Below are 23,024 nucleotides of genomic sequence, written 5' to 3'. Positions count from 1 at the left end.
CGGATTTCGCCGGAGGATATCGACAGGAAACGACGAACAGGAAACGGAGCGAGCGAAACGAGAAAGGAAAAGGTTGGACGGGGGAGTCGAAAAACGGGGGCGCGAAGGGCGCAACGAGATTGTAACGGGCGGCGGGGTCGGTCGGAGCTCGGCTGGGTGCAAAATGAGCGGAGAAAGGATGAACGGGGTGGGCAGACGGCGGAGCGATGCCGTCGCTGGTGTTCGACGCGAGGAAAGAGAGCGGGAGGGCCGAGAGCGCCGGCTCTTCGACTCGGTGTGCCGCTGGGTTCCGGGGGTGGTATTGTCTCAGTGATTATTTATGGCGAATTTTAAGCCCCTAAGTGTGGCTGCTGTAATAATTAACAAAAGGCATTATGCCGCGCCGAGAACGAACCCCGGCTTCCCTCCTCCGCCCGCCGACGTTACCACGGAGGAGCCCTATTTATATACACGATGGGACGCGGAAGGTGGTAGTGGGCTGTTCTCGTTCCGACGTTCGTTCGTTCGTTCGTTCGTTCGTTCGTTCGCTAGCTCGCCAGGAGAGATAACACCTGGGACCCCGCCACTCGATTGCCCAGGGCTCATTTACTAATGAGTACGTCCCTATAACGCGCACGAGAGTAATGCCACTTCTTTTTCCTTCCCGGTTACACGTGTACGAGAAGCACGAGAGAGCTCGAGCCAGCTCGCGTACCCCAACAAGGGAAGTGCTCCCTTCCATCCGATCCGAACCTACTACGAGATAGTGGCGCAAAGTCGTTCCGCTATCGGTAAAATACTAGCAGCTAGCCCGGTCGCCGGGTCGTTTTCGAAACGACGCGTCGCGCGTTCGCGAGCCGGAGGCAACGTTCCACCGATTTGTCGTTGCTTTGAACCGTGGATTCGTCACCCGCGAGGAACGCGAGAACCGGCCGACTCGAAGCACTCGAGAGCGAACTAGTTTTTTTGGATATCCCTACTGTATCGTGTAAGCTGGCTTGACGGGTAACAGACGCGGCTGCTCGTCGAGTCGCGACGCTGTTGCCTGACGCCTGAAATTCACGGGGGCCGAGAGAGGAAACCGGGACGCGTGTGCGCGCTCCTCTTCCTTCCAGCTCGCCCGGGCGTTCTCCACGTGCTCTGTCGCGTCACGCTGAAAATTTCAAGCCTCGTTCTCCGCGATTAGGAACTGACGCTCGGATGTCGCGCCGTAACGTACAACATCGCACTGCTAACGACGCGTTACACTGGTAACGAGATTAATGACTGCACCGTCGAGACCCGGTAATCCGTCAAATTGATTTTAATCGCAGGAACAGCCGCTCCCCCCGCACCGCCCCGTCCCTCTCCCATCGCGACGTGTTTCCTTTTACCCGGGAGTATCGCGCGAGCGATTCGAGAGGCGTCTCGATTAAGGGAGACGCGTTTCTTTCGTGTCGTTACGCAATTCGCGCCTCCTCCCGCCGCCCTTATCGCGAGGAGGGTTCCGGGCGGGCGAGCCTCGAGACCGCTTCGCCTGTTTTCGAGGTGTATCCGGAAACAATGGAAATATTTAGATCCTCCTATCCGCGCGCCCCGCCCCGCGCAATGGAATTATCACGCGTTCCTCGGCGAGTGGGAAGGGTAAGCGACGCACGGACATTACCGTGCGCGATTTTCCCTGAAAAATGAAATCACGTAAGTGGAATCGTCGAGTAATAAACAGACGTCGTGGTATAAGTGTCTAGAACGTTTTACGTAGATTCGGAACTTCGTTTCGTGTAACGAATCCTGTTCGCAGCTCGCCAGCGCGATGATTCGAGAGATAGCGTCGTTTCCATTGATTTGCGGCTAAACTGTGGACTATTCGAGCGCCAGTCTTTCTACGACAGGGAGTTAGCGGTTGAAATTTAGAACGGTTTAAGTGGCATATGGTGGCATTTTAATTGACAGACTGGGTTAGGTCATCGCGGCTCCGTATCGTCGTAACACATGGACGAGAACGGGCTGGCCGGGTCGGCCGGAGATACGGAGAAGGCTTAACCACCACGTGGGGAACAGTTTATGGGAATCGGAGCACGCCAGAGGCGTCTATGCCAGTGACGAGCAACCTTTGTTTCGCAGTGGGCCAAAATTGGAAAGCCATTGTATCTCGCGAGAGCCGCGGCTAATGAAATATTAACCGTTCGTACACGCGAATAAGACAATTATCGTTCGTAGAGGGTCCACGTCGACGGTTCACGTGCTCGTACGGAGCGTGCCAATTGAAATTTTGATTCTTCGACCGATCGAACGGCTGCGAGTTGCTCGTCACTGATCCGCCGGCGTGCACGCGTGTGCGTTACACGCCGCGCTCCTCTTCGCCCTATCCGATGTCTGTCCCGGGCCGATCGTTTCAAGTTCATCGCGGCGTTACTCGATTTTCGGAAGATTGGTTTTTTAATGTATGCATTAAAAATGCTTTGTCATGCATGCGCAAGCAGCGCGCGGCTCGCGCCCGCTGTTATTAGACGCTTAGGAGCCGCGCGACGGGGTTTAGCCGTTTTCACGCTCTCGAGAGCCCGTTACATTTCCATCCGGCGCAGGCCCGTGTCCCTGATAGACGACTGGAGGCGAACGCGCGCCAGAACGATGGCTAAAGTTAACGACCGAGCGTGGTAATTGAAACGATACGCGGGGAATTTCAACGAGCGCGAATTAACGGAAATTTCGAACCGTTCGCCGGGGAGCGCGAGTTGACTCGTCGCCCCTGCTCCGCGACGATCGTCCGTCTTTCCATTCGATCCTCGGCGTTTGTGCTCCGATCAATCGCAACGAACATACCGTTACGCAGCGAAACGATTCGGATCGAGTTCGTTCGATTTGAACCGGACGATATGTATTCCATGTAAGGGTTCGGTCATTTCCGGCCCACTTCGAAGTTTATCGGCCTCTCGCTGGAAACTAATCTATTTTACCGTATCGCGTCTCGGCGCACCGAACTTCGTTATTCAATACAGTTTGTTTAAAAGCAATAAGACCGACTCGTCGGTGAACAGCTCCGGCGCGCGAGGGTTAATTGTTTTTATGCGAGCGTCCAGGATCGAAACGTTACCCGGTTAACAGGTTAACTCGTCGCGGAGACCCCTGCGCGCCTCTTGAACGCATCGCGCCACTTACGTATCTCTCTCGCCGTCTCGCGTTTATAAATCGCGCACGAATATACTCTCGAGCCTGCTCCCGTCACGTAATTTCTCAAACGGAATAAAGATACGTCGCGAGTCGAAAGCTTTGAAACGTTCACGGATAAACGGATCGATTCTGGCTCGGGACCAACGGAAGATTTCACGTTTCAATAAAACGAGTCGAAACCACGTAACGTCGTGCGGTACGTTGTACGAGGAGGTCGACGAATGTTGGTTAAAATCTTTAGGGGCGAGATCTAGAATATCCGAGAATCGTGCGTTACCTCGGGGATGGTCGCTATCTCCGTGGGATCGGCGATGATCGACCGCTTCGCGGTGGAAGCTGGTTGATCCGTCCACGCGAGGCCTCTTCACTTTCGAATTCAGCCAATTACGGGAGGCAGACTCGGCTTATCTCGCGGCGCACTTGTATCAGTTTATCTTGTTCAGCTCACCACAAACTCCTCCAATTAGGAGGGCCGAGTCCCTGTTACACGATGGGACCCGAACCGTTGCGCAGACCTACGAGAACTGAATCGAATCACCGAGCCGTCCCCTTGTGCCGCTACCACACCGGGCACCACCGTGCCGACGAACAGACCCGAGACGCTCCGAAACTTATCGAGCGACATCGCGAAGACGTCCGACTCTGATCTCCGTCGTGACGTTTCAGGACGCAAATGCATTCGATTCCCCATCCCTCCTATCCCGGGGAGCATCGCTCTTCTCCTCTCCCTCTCTCACGGGGCCGACGAGCATCCCCCTTTCCTTCATCGTTCTTCCTCCCTTTTTTAGCCCTCTCCCCCATCGACAGGATCGCGATCGTGAAATATTTGAAACGCGACTTCGATCCCGCGCGCGCTCCCGGCCGAATCCGTATTACAATATCGTGCTTGGAATTGTTGCGGTCGCGTTTCCAACCGTCCAGCCACGAAATCGAGAAATTTCAATTTAATCGGGCTCGATTTAAACCGAGATTCTTCCGATATCGAAACGTTGATGGGAGGATCGACAACACCGGCGATGTTGTTCGCCGCGGGGAGGAAATTCTTTCGACGTTTTCCAATTTCCTATGGAGCGGGAGAGTGTGCCTAACGTGTCGGCGCGATAATAAAAGGAAATAATACCGGCACCGATAATGTAACAATGAGCGACGTATTTCGTTGATATTCCGTCGATATTCCGTCGGGGTCTGTCACGCGTCGTGCGCCATGCTTCGGCGATAGGCTGACTTGTGAAATGTTACGGGATCTTTCCAGTAGTTTTTCTATTTTTCTCGGTTTTCGAGAATATATTTCTGACATTCACGCGATGGCTCGAAGTAGCTTAGGGTGGAGGAAGAGTTGGGCTGAATCGAAGGCGTTACGAGATCTATCGAGTAGTTTTTCAATTTTTCTTGGTTTTGGAGAATAGATTTCTCACGTATACACGATGGTTCAAAGTAGCTCAGAGGAAGAGTCGAGCTGAATTAAAGGCGATACGAGATCTATCGAGTAGTTTTTCAATTTTCATCAGTTTTCGAAAATATATTTCTGACATTTACGCGATGGCTCAAAGTAGCTTAGGGTAGAGGAAGGGTTGAGTTGAATCAAAGGCGTTACGAAATATTTCGAGTAGTTTTTCAATTTTTGTTGGATTTGGAGAATAGATTTCTGACGATTACGCGATGATTCGAGGTAGCTTAGCGTAGAGGAAGAGTCGAGCTGAATCGAAGGCGTTACCAAATATTTCGAGTAGTTTTTCAATTTTTTTCGGTTTTGGAGAATAGATTTCTCACGTTTACGCGACGGCTCGAGGTAGCTTAGGGCAGAGGAAGAGTCGAGCTGAATCGAAGGCGTTACGATGGCCGAAGAATTACGGCGTTACGAGGTCGATACGCGGCGCGCCACAAGTAATTACCAGTTTGACGAACGATCGCGGGGGAGGGATAATAAATTCTGCCACGGGCGAAACTTATTTAGAGACAAGCCGCCGCGCGCAGCTGCCGGTCGATCGTCCGGATCGCACGATCCGGGATTATTAATTTGGCTCACGCATCGGTTAACCGTCGAGTCGTCGTTACGATCGGACGCGTTCGGTTCCCGTCACGCGAGCGCCTCGTGTCCGTTTCTAATTTACAGAAGACCCTCGCGACTCCGCCCTAATCAAGTATCCAAGAAAACCGCTATCCGAGAGTACACTCTAATTACGATTCCTGTTACGCTGTATACGGCTGGCCCGCATAAAACCAGGCGACCGCCCCGGCTCGCCGGCTTCGGAAAAACCGACCGACGATCGATTGGAAAGTGCCGGCTCGAACCGACGCGAGAGAGGAGAACGTTCGACGGATTTCCACGCGAGTCACCGGCGCGATGACTTCATCGTCTGCTTTGAGTATTCGTTATCGCGTCCCTCCTTCGTCCGTCAGCCTTTTTATGTCCGGCCACACGCAACTTCGTGAAACCCTAAAAATCCTCGGCTATGCGAACTGAATTGTAGCTACCACCTCTTTGAAAACTGATTTCTCAGCTTTATAAACGATCGTGTTCAAACGTGATTCCTTGGGGAGTCTAAAAGTCGTGGAAAAGCGTAGCGGGAAATTACGATCGCTCGATCGTTACCGAATAAATCGTTTATATTCGACGCGTCTCGGCCGAACTACCCTCGCAGCGTTGTCGATCGCGCAGCTAGGGACCTGAAATCGTTGATTTTCAACGGTCCGCTAATCGCAGTTGTCGACGAGTCACGAGTAGCGTCGACGAGCAGGGAGAGAAGAGGCTCGTTGCGTGGCACGCCGGTCGATTCGTGGACACTGGTGGTACGCAGCTCGTAACTTCGGACCCGGTAGGGTCAAACGAGGTCGTCCGGCAAGAAGAGCTCGTAGCAAATTCATTAGTCACCGCAGAACAGACTGTCCGCCGTTCCACGGGCAAGTTTCTCGTGCGCCGGTCGTGGAACACGGGGAGAAGGAAACTCGTTCGGACCGGGGTGGTGGGTCTTTTCGGTGATTCTTCTTTATCGGTCACAGGGCTGGTGTGAACGATCTCCGTGCTCGGCACGTGAGAAACGTTCAGGGAGGAAACGACTCGTCCGAGCTATCGCGGATCCCCGTCGATCCAGCGTTTACCGAGCCACCGATTTTATGCATTCGTTGCAGATCCGAATGCCGCATACATAATCGAGCAGAAGTTTAGTAGTTTGCACCGAACGCAACGAGATTCCCGATAAGGGGAAGCGAAATTTCGGTTGCGCTCCTGCTTCCCCGAGATGGTTCGTTGAACTGACCGCGAGGGAAGAGCCACTGGCAGCGTCTCGAGCTCCGAAACAGAGGGATCGGCAGAAAAATCGGAGTGAGAGAAATAGGTGGAACTCCGGTCGTGCCTCTGTGTCGAGGCGCATATGGAACTTAGACCCCTGAATGCTTGTGCCGTGCTCTCTCGGAGAGAGCGAGTGAGAGACAGCGAGAAAGAGAGAGAGAGAGAGAGAGAGAGAGAGAGAGAGGCTCGCTCGGAAAGCTCGGCCCGGCTAGGCCTTTTGTGAGAGAGGGTCTTTTGTCGTCGCGACAAAGCCCGAAGAATATCCATCCTTCAAATGTGGAACAGCTGCCATCGAATGGCCCCGGCCGCCTTTTTTAGAGTCCCGTGCACACACCGCGCGCGCGTACACGCCGCTGCCAATGTGTGTACAGGGCTTTAAGCGAGAGAGAGGAGAAGAGAGCACGCGGAGGGGCGGTCGAGCGAGGCCGGCGCGGAGGAAAGTGGATAAGAGCGAGAGAAACGGAGAGGGAAGAGAAGAAGGCCGGGAAACGTCGAGAGAAAGGGGACCGAGGGAAAAAAAGGCCGTTCGGGGGGTGAGCTGGAAGCCTTAGGGGGGCGGGAGAGGGCGGAACACAGTGTTTCCAAGTGGCGAGATTCGGTTCTGTCTTCCAAACGACCTGCAAAGCCTCCTACACGCGTTCGAACGCGTCGCGACGCATGCATCGGCTCCCCGGCTTCGTCGCGATCTATTCGACGTCGAAAACGACTGGCGTCGCGCGAGGAACCGAGAGGAATCGGCGAAGACAAACCAGAGGCAAGCTTCGGGGAAGCCAGCAGCCGACGCGCGTATTTGAACACGTTTCGACGTGTGCAGGAGGCTTAAAGCGGCGCTCCCCGCGCTCTTCAGGCCTCTCGGAGAGGGCGCGATGCACCGCCGCCCGCTATCCGCTGAAAAACGGCCGGGGACCATCGAGATGAAAGTGTCTACGGGGCGATAATGCGTTCCGAATGCACGGGCGGACCGCGAAATGGAATACGCGATGAAGTAATAACCGTGCGGTCGATTCGCCGCGAATCCTCGCCGGGGAGAGGCACGCGCGGATGCGATTTCAGAGACTGCGGGCATTAAAGTTGCAATTGCATAATTCGCGGGACTCGTTCCCGCTTACCGGCTCGATTCGAGCTTACGCGGCCGGCCGCGCTCGCCGCGGACAAATGGAAATATGTATCGGAGTTCGATCGTCCGGTTCAATTTTTCACGAGGCTCGAGGACTCGCGCGATCCGGCCGGCCGAGAGTCGAGTGCGAATCGCACCGGGAGTCACGGCAGAATGTCCAGCCACCGAAATAGAAGGTTGCACGCTGCAGGGCCGAGATTTATAGGGGCGCAAGTTCTCTTTGATTTGAGGAAAATGCAGTTGGCACGAGCCACCGATCCCAGAATATCGTTAACCCTCGGAAGGCGGATCGCGCGGCGGTATCGCCGCTCCGACCCGCGAACGCGCGCGCGCGCTCGTATTTACAATCCGTCAGAAAATCTCGATTGATTCCGCGGACCGAATGGAAGTTTTAAGAGGTCGAATCGATGTCGGGCCGGAGCACGGGGAATCGAATAGTTGGAGCGCCGGCGGTGCCACGGATTTCGGTGACCGGGATGTTTGGAACAAAGTTAAGATTCCCGGTTACTCTCCTCCCAGGCCGCGTTATTTATGAACACGGTTCGCGTTCGGCGGTGGCTGCAGTACGCACGGCCGCACGCGAAACGCAATAGAAACTTGAGAAAAGCGAGGTTCCGTTGTGCGGCAATTTAATTCAATATCGCGACGTTTACGAACCGTGCACGCGGTGTGCCGACCTCGCGAGGACCTTATTAATAATACGAGCGACACCATAACTCCGGAATTCCGTGTAACGCGATAAGATTTCATAAAACTTCGCCCGGAGTTCCGGAGTAATTAAAACGAGCCCTCGCTTAACTTCTCTGCGAAACAGAATCGGGACAGAGGTGCGGGGCGAAACGAGAGGGGCCGAAGAAGAAGAAGAAGAAGAAGAAGAAGAAGAAAGAGAAGGAGAAGCCGAAGAGAAGGAGAGTTGAGGAGAATCGAGTCAGCAGAAGGTGCGAAAACGTGGCTCGCGGAGAATATATCCTTAACGAGCCGGTGCAAATAAGAGCATTCGAATAATGCGCCGGGTGTGGGCGTTCGGTAAGGGGAGCAGCGAGCTGCATCGCTGAAATAGCGATTAGTTCCGTGATTTCGGCGGGCAGCTTAGCTGCAGTTCGCAACAAAGTTTCGTCGGAAAGTAGAGGGGTTGGGACGGGATTCTGCGGGTAGACGTCGGAATCTGGCGGCGGCGGCAAGTTCCGAAACGCCGGATGGAAATGCCTCGGCCGGATTAGCCCCTACTGGCCGATTGTTCCCGGTGTCGGCCGCCTAATGTGGACTGTGCAGCAGCACTCGTGGCCACGAGGGGGATTTCCTGTCTGCGCGCGCGTTCCTGCGTCTGCCCCTGCGTCCGCCCCTATACATATAATCCTGGTCTGGCTGGCCCCAGCGGAATCGCTCCCGATCGGCTACGGCCCTGTGCACGTCCGAGAACGTGACCGTACAATTAAGCGGTCGACTCGAATGGAATTAAGTTCGAAAAGTAGGATGCGTTTAATGGGGACCGATGCAGCAACCCTCGAGGAAACGACACCGGCGACCGTCTCTTTTTCATCCGACGGTTTTTTCGACTTCCACTCCCCTCCCCCACGGCCGTGTCCCCCGCGCGACACCGACGATTTCGGAGTTTCGCACGCGCGCCGCACCGTTCCGCTCGTCTTTGTCCGCTGATTTATGAAACGGCGACGCTCGGATGCACGCGCGTCGCGGCCCCGGCTTTGTATTTACCGCCCGGCTTCTTGTTCTTCGCTCGCGGCACAATTTTCGTCGGGTTTATGGACTGCTTTTAAGAGGAGTGGTTCCTCGGAGCTCGAGGAACCGTTGCTCGCGTCGCGATAAAGAGGAACCTTTTCTTCTCCTCCTCCGCCTCTGTTCTTTCGGGGGTTTTTCGGGAGCGAATCGACACGTCGTCGCCGAGGAATGCCGGCGGACCGCGCCGGGCGAACGAGAAACCATGCGCCGCTGCTCAGAGGAAACGACGAATTAACCGTGGCACGTCGACGCCATGACTCTTTCGCGCTCCGCTGGCAAGCACCTTTTATTGGGTTAGCAATTTGTCGCGACCGGAGCGGAGCCGTATACGCCGAGGGTCAAAAATGGCAGGAGTTCTTCCAATTTATACGATTGCGAATGGAAGAAGATGGACTCGCCGTCTCGCGTAAAACGTGTCGGGGGAATTTCCCACGACGAACAATTAAGTAGGCCGATCAATGGAACGTTACCATCGACTAATTGCTGGATCTTGGACAATGCTGCGCGACTCTATGCAATGGGTACAGAGACTTTCAATCGTTGAACATCCACGATCGTTGCGCCGATCTTATTACGCGTCCAGCCGGAGGTACCTCCGCGATTACTTAGCCCACGGCAGCTCCGAAAGATTTCCCCCGCGAATTCTCGCGGTTTCCGCCTCCGCCGTCGTACTCGCGCAACCGGTCCATTATTATCCCATCATCGTGGAAACAGATTTCCGGGGAACGGCACGCTGGAAAATTGTCGAAATTCATCTCACCGCGCGATATATAGTTTTTTAAACGTCGCGACATCGCGGGGATATCCGCGATCCTCTAAAAACGAACCGGCGTAAATAATTTCTACCGCGCCGCTGCAATCAGACGACACGTCGCGGCGTACGTCGTGCCAGCCGCTCCATTATTTCGCTCTAAAACCACGCCGAGAAAAGAACCGAGTAAATTAAATTATGGAACACCGCCGCCTTTGAACCGTGACGGAAGTATCTAAGCGATAACCAGTGTTTCGTGCCGAATATCAATTGCATAATACGCCGCCCAGTTATCCGATTAGGCGGAAAGGTTTCTTTGTGAGCTTAATCAATTCCCGGATTTAATTGTCACACTGCACGCGTCCGGGAAACGTAGTCGACGACGTAGAAAAAGGGTCGAGCACCTTTGAAGCTTTCCGCAAATTCCAAGCACAATCAATCCCGGCCCTAATTAAAGCATCGAGCCCAGCCGCGATCGCAATTAATTTCGCTTCAACTGCGCGGCGTCCAATCCGGTCGGTCGGGGTGTAAAAAAAAAAAATAAGAGAGAGAGAGAGAGAGAGAGAGAGTGAAAAATAAAATAAACTTTTCTTCGTGGCTCTCGATTATGTGTAGGCCGAGTGTTTCGCCTCTACCCTCCCCTCTCCCCCTCTCTCTTGGAGAGAGCGTTTATTGGCGCGTTCTGGCCGTGGTTTATTATACACCTCCGGAGGTGGCGGAGCTTTATGATATCTTAGCCCGCAGCGGTTCTCAATGATCCGCGAAATCCGGGCGACCGGCAGCCCCCGCGCGCGCCCTGCGTATTAGTCCCGTATAAACGGCCATTATTATTCTATCGCGGCGTAAATGCAGGTTCCTGGCCGAGCCGGGGCTGCGGTTTCCGTTCGAATGCGCCGCCAGGACACATTGTTGTATAAAGCTCCGAGAGCTTTTTCCAAGGCATCGAAACGGCTCGACGACAATGCGACATCTTTGAATGGGCCTTGAATGCCGCCCGCGACGAGGCCGGTAATGGGCGAACTTTTTAATCGGGCAGCCGAGGGGTACGGAGTCGGCGAACGGGAGGAACGGCGAGGAAGAGGATGGGAGAAAGAGAGAGAGTGAGAGAGGGATGGAGTCTTTTTCAGCTTTCAATAAATCATAGGCGCACGTACGACTGTATTAAGGGCGGCGGTCGGCGAACGAGGCGAGGGGGATGGGAGGAGCGGCTAGACGAAATCCCCCGGAGGCAGAACCGATTAAAATATCGACAAATTTCCGATGACTGCCCTCTCTCGCACTTCCCTCCTCCCCCTCGCTCCCCGGGCTCCTTCCCCGACGCCCCGGCAAGAAAGAAATATCTCGCGGACTCGGCGCGAGCATATTTCTCATTTTTCAAAAGCGGCACGGTATTGACGGAGATTCACGGCGCAGATAATTTCACTGGCGTCACAGCAGGATTTTGATTTACCGAATCGCGGTTCCGCGCGCCCCCGCGATATCCCGGCGGCTCGCGATTTATATTGTTGGGATTTAGCACCGCGAACTACTCCCCGCTCCAACGAGCCTCCCTTTTTCTCCCCTCGTTTCCTTGATCATCGGTCGCGACGCCGTGAATTTCAGGGGATTTCGCGTAGACCGTATTCCCGTGGACTTTAATGAATTCCGGGGTCACGTCTCTAACGTGGAAATCATTCGTTTCCATTTCTCAGGTGTACGATTCGTTCGGGAAGCGACGACGATGAATATTAGATGAGACCGCGCGAAGTCGAGTAAACAGAAAATTTCAGGTACCGCCAGGTGAAAGGTTGAATTCCGAGGTGTCACGTGGCCGCGGAGAGGACGCGGGTGGAACATAGATATCGCGTGGGCATCGGGGCAGCGCGCAACGCGGAAGCGCCGAATTAGGAAGGTTAGGAAGTCGGTTCGCGGTCGAATGTTTGGCATTCTAATGAGGAAGGCGGCGTTTACACGCCTTATGCTTCGTTCGCGTTGCGCGTACGCTACGTGAGCGCGATTGTTATCGCGCCGTTTGCGTGTGGGCGACACGCGTCGAGCGTTCCGCGCCACGTGAATCCCGCGTCGTCCAATTTCCGATTGCCGCTGGTACGCGTACCGCCGATAATCCCCGAATTATCGGGTTTCGCTCGTGTTCCGCGGCAAATTAGCATGTTGTAGCTCGGCCGGAACGTGTCCGTACACGACGGAACGGGAAACAAAAAGGTTTCATGCCCCAAATACGATCTTCGCGCGGGCATCGCGATATTCGGGCGCGAACGGTTCCCAAATAGAACAATCGACAAAGGAACGCGTGCGTCAGAAACAAATTGCCAACGGTGGAAAATGAACGAAATCTGGCAGGTTAAAGGGCCGAGAAACGAGGAGAGAATTAGAAGCGAGACCGTCGCGCCTTCAGCGAACAATTAATTACGCGTGGAGTGAATTAAAGGGCGGATCCGCGGGGCACTCGCGTCCTCTCTTGCGCTCGAATTACCGTTTCGATTCGGTCGCACGATTAACCCCAAGGGGGTCACGGTAACAAGCGGAGAAACCTCGAAGAGATCCGTTGCCGCGCTCGATTACGTCGCGCGGCGATATTTCACGTCACTTCCGGTTCCACGGACCCTCCAGCTGGAGGAGCTTATGAGACTTCATTCGAGGGGGCTGGCGCGGCGCGGAGGCCGCGGGGGACGGAGAGCGCGAGACAGAGCGCGAGGTGACAGAGGAGGAAACAAAGAGCTTTCGCCGGAGAATTAATTTCAATTGGATTACCGTGAATATTGTCAGCGCTCGCGTCGAGGCGTCGCATTCCTTCTCGACGGCAGCTCGCGCGCGCGCGCGCCACGTCGCGACGCGACTCGCCGAGTCACCACTCTTTCATCTTCGCGACGAACTGCCGGGGAATGAGCAATTATCGTTAAATGCGGAGTAATGCTCCCAGAAAGGTATCCCTCGATTTTTTCCATCTCCTCCTCTTCCTCCTCCTCCCTCGTTTCCCGCTCGCCGAGTCCCTCAAGAAGACAAACGACGCGGCGGAACGGCTGCGAAAGTCGCAGAACGAACCCCGAGCGAAACGAACCGTGCATCTTCCGATTCATTGTAAAAGCGGTCTCTCCGCGCGTTAAGTAAATTCGATAGACGTCTCCCTGCTTCTTCCTCCGTCGGTTCTCCGCGCGACGCGATCCTCTCGAACAATCCCGCGTTTTCCCGGTCCAATGGCCGCGCCGAAAGTTTTCTGCAGAACCGACCCTCTTTCCCTCAGCGTTCAACCGAATCACGGATATATCCGTGTTATCCGAGTCGGAGATATACGCGGAGCCGAATATTTAACAATTTGACCTGAATAGCGAAGCGCGGCTGCTCTTCGATTCGTCGGGAAGGGATTTCCGGGAGCGCAACGGGCCGCGATAAACGATTCAACGCGAAGGGGCGGCGCGACGGCACGTGAAATCAAGATCCTCCCGGATGAAGGAGAGCCCCGTTCGCCGCCCGGTGCAGATAATATCCGATCGCGTATTCTTCCCGCGACAGAGGGAATAATAAGCAAAAAGGTTTCCTCTCGTTAGCCGACACAATGTCGGGAGCGGACCGGGCCGGGTCGCGCGTCCATCGGGCTCCTCGGGGTCCGGCGGCGGCCTCGGAGGCATCTCGACAATGAAGATGAATGCAACTTTTTCCTTCTGTGCTTCCCTTCAAAGGCAAACTGTGACACACACTCGCGGGTGCGCAGAGAGAAAAGAAGAAAAAGAGAGGGGAGGGGGAGGGTGAGAGAAAGAGGCCAGAGGGCCGATACAGGGCTCATTGTTGCCGGGCCTGCGAATCCATTGTGCGCGAGTTTCGTCAAAGTTCGCCAATTTGCGTCTTCTTCTCGAACGCGACAAAGAACGCGGGTCGAGCCCGCGTTACCTTCGGATAATATTTCCAGGTTTCTGTCCGTTCCACGTCTCTCACAATAGTTTCTTTCGCTCCTTTCTATGCGCACCCTTCGCCGGTCCACGGTTTTGCAGGAGAATAACCGTGGCGATAATAATCGTCGCGGTTAACGCAGGTGCGCCGCTCCTCCTCCCGGGATAATTTTATTTCGCCGTATCGGTTTCCGGCGAATCCAGCGTTCCTCGGAACCGGGCCGACGGCGACAGAAGGATTTAATTAATACGTTCCATTTAGGCCGCGTCCGGGGAAATGTGACCGGATTGGAAAAAATCATAAAGAAGAGTTTCAGCGTATCTGGGTTAATGACGATGATAAAGGGGGCGATAATGGGCAAGCCGGGGACGTCCGATCGCGGAGAATGGACGTCGCGAGGGCCTCCGACAGCGGAGAATCCCGATTCCCGGTTTTAATCACTTAGCCTCGCGTTCCCGGCGCCGACGTGCCCCGCGATCCTCCGATGTTCACGGATCGCGAGGTGCGAAACGAGATTTCTCACCGATGCCACTCCGTTTCGCGCCGCATCGCCGAGCCTTCGGAGTTTATTTGGCGAGCCGGGGAGAGTTTAGTCTTACCGTGTTTCAGTCGGCGAAGCTTCGGCGCCGCGGGCCGCGCGGAGCAGCGCGCTTGATGGTATCTGTCGCGAAAGACGAAAAGACGGGGAGAAGATGAACGTAGAGGGACGAAGGAGAGGAAGTGCGACGGGCGGGGTCTGAAAGACTAAACGGCGCGGCGCGAGGAAAAAAGCTGGGGGGGAACGAGCAGACGAAAAGCTGGAAGCGACGATGGAGATGGGGAAAACGATGGAAGCCAGCCGAGGAACGAAGAAAGCCCCGTACACGGCGGAGAGAACGGTAGAGTGGTTCTCGAGCCTCCGGCGATCGGAAAGTTTCACGGAAATGCGTCCTCGTGAGAGGATTTTCGACGCCTTCTAGCTCGCTGGCGCCGCAAGAGGCGTCTAGAGACGCCTTCGCCGCCACGCCGCGAGAAAACGGATTGAAAAGCCGTGGCGTGCGCGAGCTCGCGTCACCAGCTAGCGAGCTGGCGAATTTTCCGATAATCTTGTAAGGGAAATCCTTCTCCCTCTCTCTTTCTTTCTCTCTCGCTCGTCTCTGTCGGCCGTTCGCTGCGCAACGGGCGGCGTGATGTGATTTTCAGCGTGTCGATAAACATCGTGATTTCTCAATTTCGCCGGGAAGCAACTGGTTGACGCGCGCCCGGCGCGAATCGCTCCGCGATGGACGGAGGCGGGCGGAGGGGTTCACGGTTTAAGATTCATAAAAAAAAGAAGAGCGGGGATCGATCGACCGAGTCAATTTCCTGGTAACCTTGTAAACTCCTGACTCCATTCTCCGCGTTCCTTAACCTTCCGCCAGGCGGTAACATCTATCTGCTCGAATCCGACGCTGGAAGAATTTAATAAATTCCGTATTCAGCCCGGAGAGGTTCGCTGGATCCGCGGATGTGCCCTCTGGCCGACGCGGCGAGCGCCGAAACGTCGGGGAATCGAGATATCGTTCCAAGAAGGTCGACTCGATCGGATTTCCGTTTCCGGACGGCCATGGCCGCCGGCGACAAAAGTTTCCTCCCGTTACTCGTTAAAGGGAAATATTCATACGCGCGACAATGGTCCGGCGATCCAGGTCGTCGCCTCTGCGCGCGCGCGCGCACGCCGCGGTGTCACGGAATATTTCGAGAAAGTTACCGGCCGACAAAAGAACCTCGGACGGCTGGAACGCGGTGGCTCGAGAGGTCGCGAGCTTAAAGACTGCTCGCGCAGCTTACTGACAATGCTCCCGCATGTGTAGGATGCTTGTTTGCGGTCTCGCGGGGGGCGTCTTTCACCTCGGAACCGAAAGAATTCAATGAGACTTACGTGATCCTCCAGCGGGGATGTAGGTCCGAAACCGTCAAGGTGTGAACGACGCCAGCTGCTCGTCGTTTGCCAGCTCGACCGTGAAGAGGATAATCGGGGCACCGTGACTTCCTTTCCCTCGCATCTTCTTCCTGAAATGCATACACCGAGATTTAGAACAGTGACGCAGCGCTTCGATTTCTGGCTGATTCAGTTCTCTTTAAATGAGAAATTTTGTACGATAGTTTATCGGACTCTGTCGATGATTTAACACTAGAACTACCGTAACAGTCAAAATGACTGGTTTCGGTTTTCTTGTTTCGCTATTATTGATATCTTCGAACCATTCAGTATTCGAAATGATTTTGAAAATAGTTTCGCTTGAGTACTATAACGAACGTCTGAAGAAACTGAAAATAATCTATTGCTACAATATTTTTAGGGTTTGCATATTAATCGTATTAAACGCTTGGTAGTTCTAGTGTTAATACAAGTCAACGCGATAATGAACCGAGTTAATTGTAGATAATTTCTATGGTCGATCGGGCTTAGTCTCGGTCGATGATCTCCTCGACGAGAGGCGAGTGCGGCGCGGGTTACAAAGTCGATGTGGGAAATCTTGGGGAGGTAGTTGATAGCCGAAGTCCCGAAGTTAGCCTTTATAATGTTGCTTCATGACTCAAAGTGCAGACAGCAGTTCCGAGGCAGCACGTGTAACCGCATTGTTGAACTTCACGCTATCACGTACGCTTTGTAACTAGTCGGTACGAATATGATGGCGGGACGAAAGTTACCGGTACACCGGGGATATTCGAGGTAAAACTTCCACTCCGCGACGTATAACGGGGACGGATAGAAAACAGCCTGGAATAATCGTATCGAATTCCTGGCGTCTACCAACGACCGTGTAAACGCGCTGTGAGATCGATCCACGCGCCGCTGAAAAACGAATTTAATCGGCATAGCGGGAGAGAAAGAGAAAGAGAAAGAGAGAGATGCTGCTGCGGGTACGCGTTCTGTCGCGTCTCCGTAATTGCTTTTCCATTCCTTCGTGCTTTAAAGACTCACCCTCGATTTCTCAACCTCGCTGCCAACTGTACAGGGTGATTCATGCGACTGGAGCCGGTAATATCGTTTGTTCCCAGAGCAAACAGGAAACAATATCAATGCTCCGAATGCGACCAGAATTCCCGAAACTGTCCTCTGTCCCGAGCGCAACGATGCAAGAAGATACAATCGTAAGATCTTCCAGAAATGAAGAATATATACAGCGCGTATCTTTCTCTCACAGATGAAAATGCCTCTATCCCCCTTGAACAAGCGCTCTCTCCTCCGACGTCGTTCCTATCCTTCAATCGGAAAGGACACGTGATTCGCTCCAGTTGCGTGAATCACCCTGTGCATTCTCGGCCGAATATCCCTCAAAGACCGTGTACAGGCAAACACGGTTGTGTGTAGGAGCGCGCGAGCCACTCGTATCCCCTACCAACGAGTACATCCATCTCTGCTATCCGGACAAAGCGAAGGAAGCCGTATGTGCATTGAACATTGATTTTAAACGCGCGCGCTCCGCGCTGCAAGGCTGTGCCGTATAAAAGGTCTGAATCCGCCAGACTTCCAAGTGCCTGTTCCCGTTTCTAATGGAAAACTGGAAGCGCCCGCCGCGCCGCGGCGACTGCACAGACACGACGGATTGATATGGGTAGCCCAGAGAGAGAGAAAGAGAGAGAAGGAGAGAGTAAGAGAGAGAGAGAGAGGAGGACAACAGGGTGGAGACGGAGAAAGACGAGGCAGAGGAGGAGGATCTGCGAGACGTCTATCGGCTCGGCTCGACTCTGTGACAAGCAGCTTCGTAGACAATGGCGTAGTTACGCGGCCATTCTCGCTGGCAGCATTTCCAGAAGCACACCGGTCGGCTCCGGGAGAACCGCTCCGGTTGCCCCGCGCCGTGTACCGCTTTATTTCTCCTCATTTTCCCCTTTCTTTCTTTCTCAACCGCCTCTTCACGGATGCGCGTCTCGCATTCGCGGATAACAGCCTCGTCCTACTAAATGCTACTGTATTACCGACGAGCACCGGCGAAGTCCACAGGTTTCCGCGGCCTCCACGAGTGCAGCCCCTCCGCATTTCGAGGAGCCCCCTGAATGCGCCGCGCGCCGGTTCCGCGCGCGCCGCCGAGCCCGTCTCGCGCACGAAATTCCGCGCGCCCGGATCTTTTATCGCGGATTCCTCGCGAACAATGCCGCGCGAGATGCCTCCGCGCTTCTTTATACAAATGTCTCCGCGCTCGGGCTCCCGGTCGCGAGACCCGATGAAAAATACATCCGCTCCGGGAGAAATTTAATTGTGTACCTTCGGAACGGGATCACGGTTTCCTCGCGCAGCCTCCGAGTCTATTATTCAGCGCGCCGGCACCGTTTGACGGCGAGCACCGCCGGCCCGCCCTCGTCAATGATTCAAACGGTAAAAATATATTCCGCCAGGAATATTTCGCCGGACCTAGATTATTCACCGGAGCTATTTTCCGGGGGCCAAGGATACCGTACCGTCGGACCGGCGAGATTTTTCCTTGACACGCTCCGAGCGCCGGAGTTCTCGTCCGCGAGGCGTACGCGACGATCGTATTATTTATCGAACGAGCACGAACGGCGGGCTTCGGTTATCAATCCGCCGGAGAGCCTGACTTCTCGCCGAGACGGTGCCCGGACAATTACGCGGCCTCGTTCCTCGTGCATTCTGTTCGATTTAACGTGGCACGTGACGGGGACGGCAAAAGGGACACCCGTCCGAATCTTCTTTGGTTATTTAAAGGGTCAAAGCGAGCATCGACAACCCTCCTACCCTGTCACGTGCATACGATGCTGCCGCGTATAGACACGATTCTCCGGAGTTATTCTACCGGGACGGTTACGACGCCGGGCGGAGTGCTTTATATTGCTTCCCGAAATTCGGACTCGCTGCAGGGGCGGTGAAAAATTGAGAATCAAAGTCAACCTCCGTCTCCCGGTGTTCCTCTTCCATTGAACGGCACACGTGCCGCCCCAGAATTCTCTATTTGAATTTCATTCGAAAGAGACTGCTGCTCCGCGTCGCGAGATCACGCGTCGACTCTCGGAAGACAACAAGTTCTCCTTCGATCTCTCGCTCGCTCGTGGGAGGGATCTCCCTCGAAAAGGAAATTTATCGCGCAGGTAAATAAATAAATGTCTTTCGCGAGGAATCATTCCTTTCTTCGCCTCGAGCGAGATTACTGGGGCAACCTGTATGCATAATGCAGCCCGAGCCTCGGGAACCGTCGCGTCTTCTCGAGATCTAGACGAGCATCCGTGCGTGCGCGCTCGCTCGCTCGCTCGCTCGCGCTGGAACGGATGGCCGAGCGCAAATATTTTGCGATGTTCAACTATATTCAATTTAGCGTCGCGCGTGTCGCCTAGACGAGGACGGGCAGCCCGACGGAAGCTTTCCCCGGTTATTTAACGGGTCAAAATGTATGTATATAGCGCAGCCGGGGACTCTTTCGCCGGCACGTGCATACGCCACTGTGTGTAGATACGGCACTCCAAAGTTATTTCGCGGGGGGCTCCGGGCTACCGTCCTGCTCCCTATGCACATACAATTTCCCTATGTACGAGGACCCAGGGCCGCGGCTCTGTGCGACTGTGCGGTGCGTGTCTATGCGAGGGGAGAAGCACATGGACGAGGACAGGAGACGGAGAAATATGCGACAGTGCCCAGATAGAGCGAGATCGAACCAGTCTAACGGAGAGAGAGGGAGGGTGAGAGAGAGAGCTAGAAGGGGCAAAGAGAGCGTGTGTACGAGAGAGAGAGGAGAGGAGCGGAGAGCGAGAGATATGTAGAGTACCATCGGTACTATGTAGAAAGAGAGGCAGAAGGGCAGACTGGAAGGGGCGCGAAGGGGTACGAGCGTAATATCGGAACCCCAAACGGTAATCGATATCACATATATCTCTCCCGATGTATATTCAACCATCCTGCACGGTTTTCCGAAAGGAACCCCTTAATAAAACTACTTACGAGCCCAGGACCGTCTCCCGGTGACTCGGTTTCCTCTCTTCCACTCTATTCCGCTCCCCCTTGATCGTCATCTTTTTCCGTCAACGTCTTCTTTCGCCCGGCCGTCTCGCTTCGTCCGGTTCCGTTCGTATATTACGCTCGGCCCGACAGACTCGAAGCCGTTCGGCTTTTACGACGGAAATACGAAGAGACTACGTCCTTAGACGGCTGCTAACTGCGGGAAATATTAAAACGCGTCTGGCCCCGCCGTCTTTCTACCCCTTTTCAAACGCCCCTTCGAGCCCACCAATTAACGAACCCGCGTGTTTAATCTGTTAACGAAAGGTGTACTTTCCGTTCGCCGTTTCTGCGTGTCTTAGATACGCGAGGAGCTCGCGGTTCGCCGAAGATGTTGCGGGTGCAGTTCGCCGGGCGATTTCTCGATTCGTGCCGACAACGATCGGTCGACGGACGCAGCGAGATGCAATCGGGTACGGATGCATTTGCATAGGTTGCATTGTGATGCGGCAGCGGGGCGAAAAAGCCTTGAAAATTTCAGGGCTCGAGATTTCGTCGTCGACGGGGGAGCGAGAGAGAGAAGCGTTAACGAGTCGGCGATCGCGAGCCGTGGATACGGAGCGTGGAAAGAAGGAATGAATACGAAATTAATAGTATTCCGCGAAGTGCAGCTCGGTGCGGCCCCATGCATTTATACGCGCTCGGCGGAAAGCTTCAGCTTCTGTCTGTCGTCTTTTCTTGTTCGTTTTCTCCCCGGTGTTTCCTCCGTCCATCGCCTTTTCCCAGTGTCCCTCTGTGTCTTCCGGCACTCTTCTCTTCTTCCCTTTTCCCTGTATTTTACATTTTTGAGTGACTTCCGCGTGTCCCGTCGCACGAGATTCCTTGGGCGTCAGTGTCAACTCAAACGACAATGGACAACGAGCATAAAATGTCAACTGAAAGGGTCTGCGCGTCACGATATATTGTTCTTCCATCCCTACGCGCGAGGGTGCTCGCAACGGCGAGCCTCCAGTCGCAGAAATTGCTTCTCATTCTCTCCCCTCTGTCGCGCGACGTTACTACTCCGGCCGTTCATTCGATTCTACGACCGAGTCTCGTGTATGCGCGCTGGCGCGCGCGAATGTTTCTTTCTTTCTTTCTTTTTTTTTTTTTTAAATTCAATGACACTTTGACGGGTTTGTTAACGTTGCAATCCGGCACGATACCGCGTCGCCGAGCGCGTTCCCTACCGCGGTATGATACAATTTATGCCGTCCTCCTCCGGATACTCCATTTCCTCGACGAGAGTTCGTTAAAACGACCGTGTGATCTCGTTAAAGCGTCGAAGCATCAATCAGCCGGTATAACCGTATTTACACTGGCGACGGCGATCGATCGAAAAACTGTCGGCTCGCGGAGGGCACCCGCAGACCGCGCCAGACCAGACGAAACTAATATACCCGTTGCGAACAACGCCGCGGCGCGCCGTGTTGTCTCTTTATTCGAGCGGCGCGGTCTGTCTTCGATGAAAATTCCTCGGGAATTGTACGACCGACTCTCCCGGGCACGGTTCACCGGCGGGCAACACACGCGAAAACGGGTCAGAGGGGAAACTTTTAGTTCGGCCAGTGGAATTATTGAAATACCGCGATCCGGGGCCTGCGGAAAAAAGCCGGCCGTATGTCGGGGAAACGTTTTTCGGCCGACGGAGTAATGAAACGGTTCGCCCGGAAACGAGAGGTCAAACGGACACGGCCGGATAGATAATCTTCGTTCCCCGTGAATCGACGATAACACCCGAGCCCCCCGCGACCGGGACGCGGAAAACTGACTGGCACCGGTCGCTCTTCCGGACAACGACGCCGAAATCTCTATTAAAGCGTTCTCTCCTCTTTGGTCTGCGGGCCGCAAGACACTGCACGGTAATTAGCCGGAGAGAAACTTGCCGGGGCGAATTGTAGCGGGGGCTTCGTGGCGAACTATGCCCGCATGCCCCTTGGGTACCAAATACCAGCACCGGGGAGGTGGGCTAGGTGGTGGCGACATTACTAAAATGTCAGAGAATGTCACCCATCTCATAATCTATGCGCCTAGGTCCTCCTCCTCTCCATCTCCCTCGCCTCCGGCCTCTATCCGACCGCTAACCTCTAGGTTCCGCAGCCAGAGCCAGCCCTCGGTTTAACCACCCTCCTCCGTTGGAGTCTCGGAGCTGCGGCCCCTCTGGAACTCACCCTTTCCTCCCGGAATCCTCGCCCAACCCCCTCCTCGGCCCCTTCCTCATTGCACTCTCCGGCTGCCCCCTCCGGTCCGCCTCTCTTTCCAGTCAGTGGCTCCACTCTACCGGTGCAGCAGCCGCATTCTCGCGAGAAATTAATTTGGCCCTATTAAAATGATCACTTCTGGATTTAAGTTACGATCTCTCCCCGCGATCTTCGCCCGTTCTCCTCCTCGCATCCCTCTCTCTCTCTCTTTATCTTCGTTCCTTTCGGTGTCTCTCGTCTCCGCCCGGCCTCGTTTCCACGTTGAACGCGTCGTTCCGGCGTTCCATCAGGAGAATGGAGGGCCCTAGTATATCCCTCTCGGCTTTCTCGGTGTCATTCGTCGTGGTAGCGGGTCCGTGACGTTTCAGGAGCACGATTGCCGGCTAGAGGGTGGCTCGAGGTGACGGCGACGCTGTTATACGAGCTGGAAGCTCGCCTATGCCGCGCGCACCGCACCGCCCCGCCCAAAGTCCGCCCGCGATCCGGAGACACGAGAGGTTTTAGCTGCCGCATAAACGGAAGAGAGCGCATTCGTCGGCTGATGCGCGGATAAAGGTCGCTCGACCGTCGGGAAACCTACGGGGTGTATAACCGCGGAACCGTCGCGTCGCGGCCGTGAAATAAAGGATAATATACGGCGACCGTGTCGCTGGATCATCCCCATTTCCTAGGGTAATCGCGACTGAACGCGACCGTCAGCCTTCCTCGTCTCGAGGAGAACCGGGACAGACTCGTGGTGTCTAACTCTTCGGCGTCTCGCGGAAAGGTTCGAGCAACCTTTCGAAATTTCGTGCAGTCGGGAATGAAACTTGCCGGGAAAGCGTGTGGCTCGCGTTAATTGTTAACGCGCACGGGGATTTATAAATTAGACCGCATCGATGCGCAACCCGTGCCGTGGCCCGCTAGCCGCCGCCGCCGTCGCTGACCCCGAGGGATGACGCTAGCACAGCCGGTGTGTACGCGGG

The 23,024-nt window shown here is 54.8% G+C and overlaps 1 long non-coding RNA gene across 3 annotated transcripts in view; it reads right to left on the bottom strand.

Moving 5' to 3' along the window:
* The window catches only part of LOC116432715 (uncharacterized), a 65,309-nt gene that overhangs the window by 28,698 nt on the left and 13,587 nt on the right, over positions 1-23,024 (bottom strand). For 2 of the 3 annotated variants that reach the window (XR_012998626.1, XR_012998625.1), the window contains exon 2: positions 15,809-15,939. This is a non-coding gene — a long non-coding RNA (uncharacterized LOC116432715). Of the gene's footprint in view, positions 1-3,406; positions 3,634-15,808; positions 15,940-23,024 lie in introns of those variants that run through there. The other variant, XR_004236158.2, reaches the window with a different exon arrangement.

Source organism: Nomia melanderi, chromosome 1 (genome assembly GCF_051020985.1).
Source record: "Nomia melanderi isolate GNS246 chromosome 1, iyNomMela1, whole genome shotgun sequence".
NCBI classification, from domain to species: Eukaryota; Metazoa; Arthropoda; class Insecta; order Hymenoptera; family Halictidae; genus Nomia; species Nomia melanderi.
Note: the sequence above shows the minus strand (reverse complement) of the source record. Positions and strands in the feature narration are given on the sequence as shown.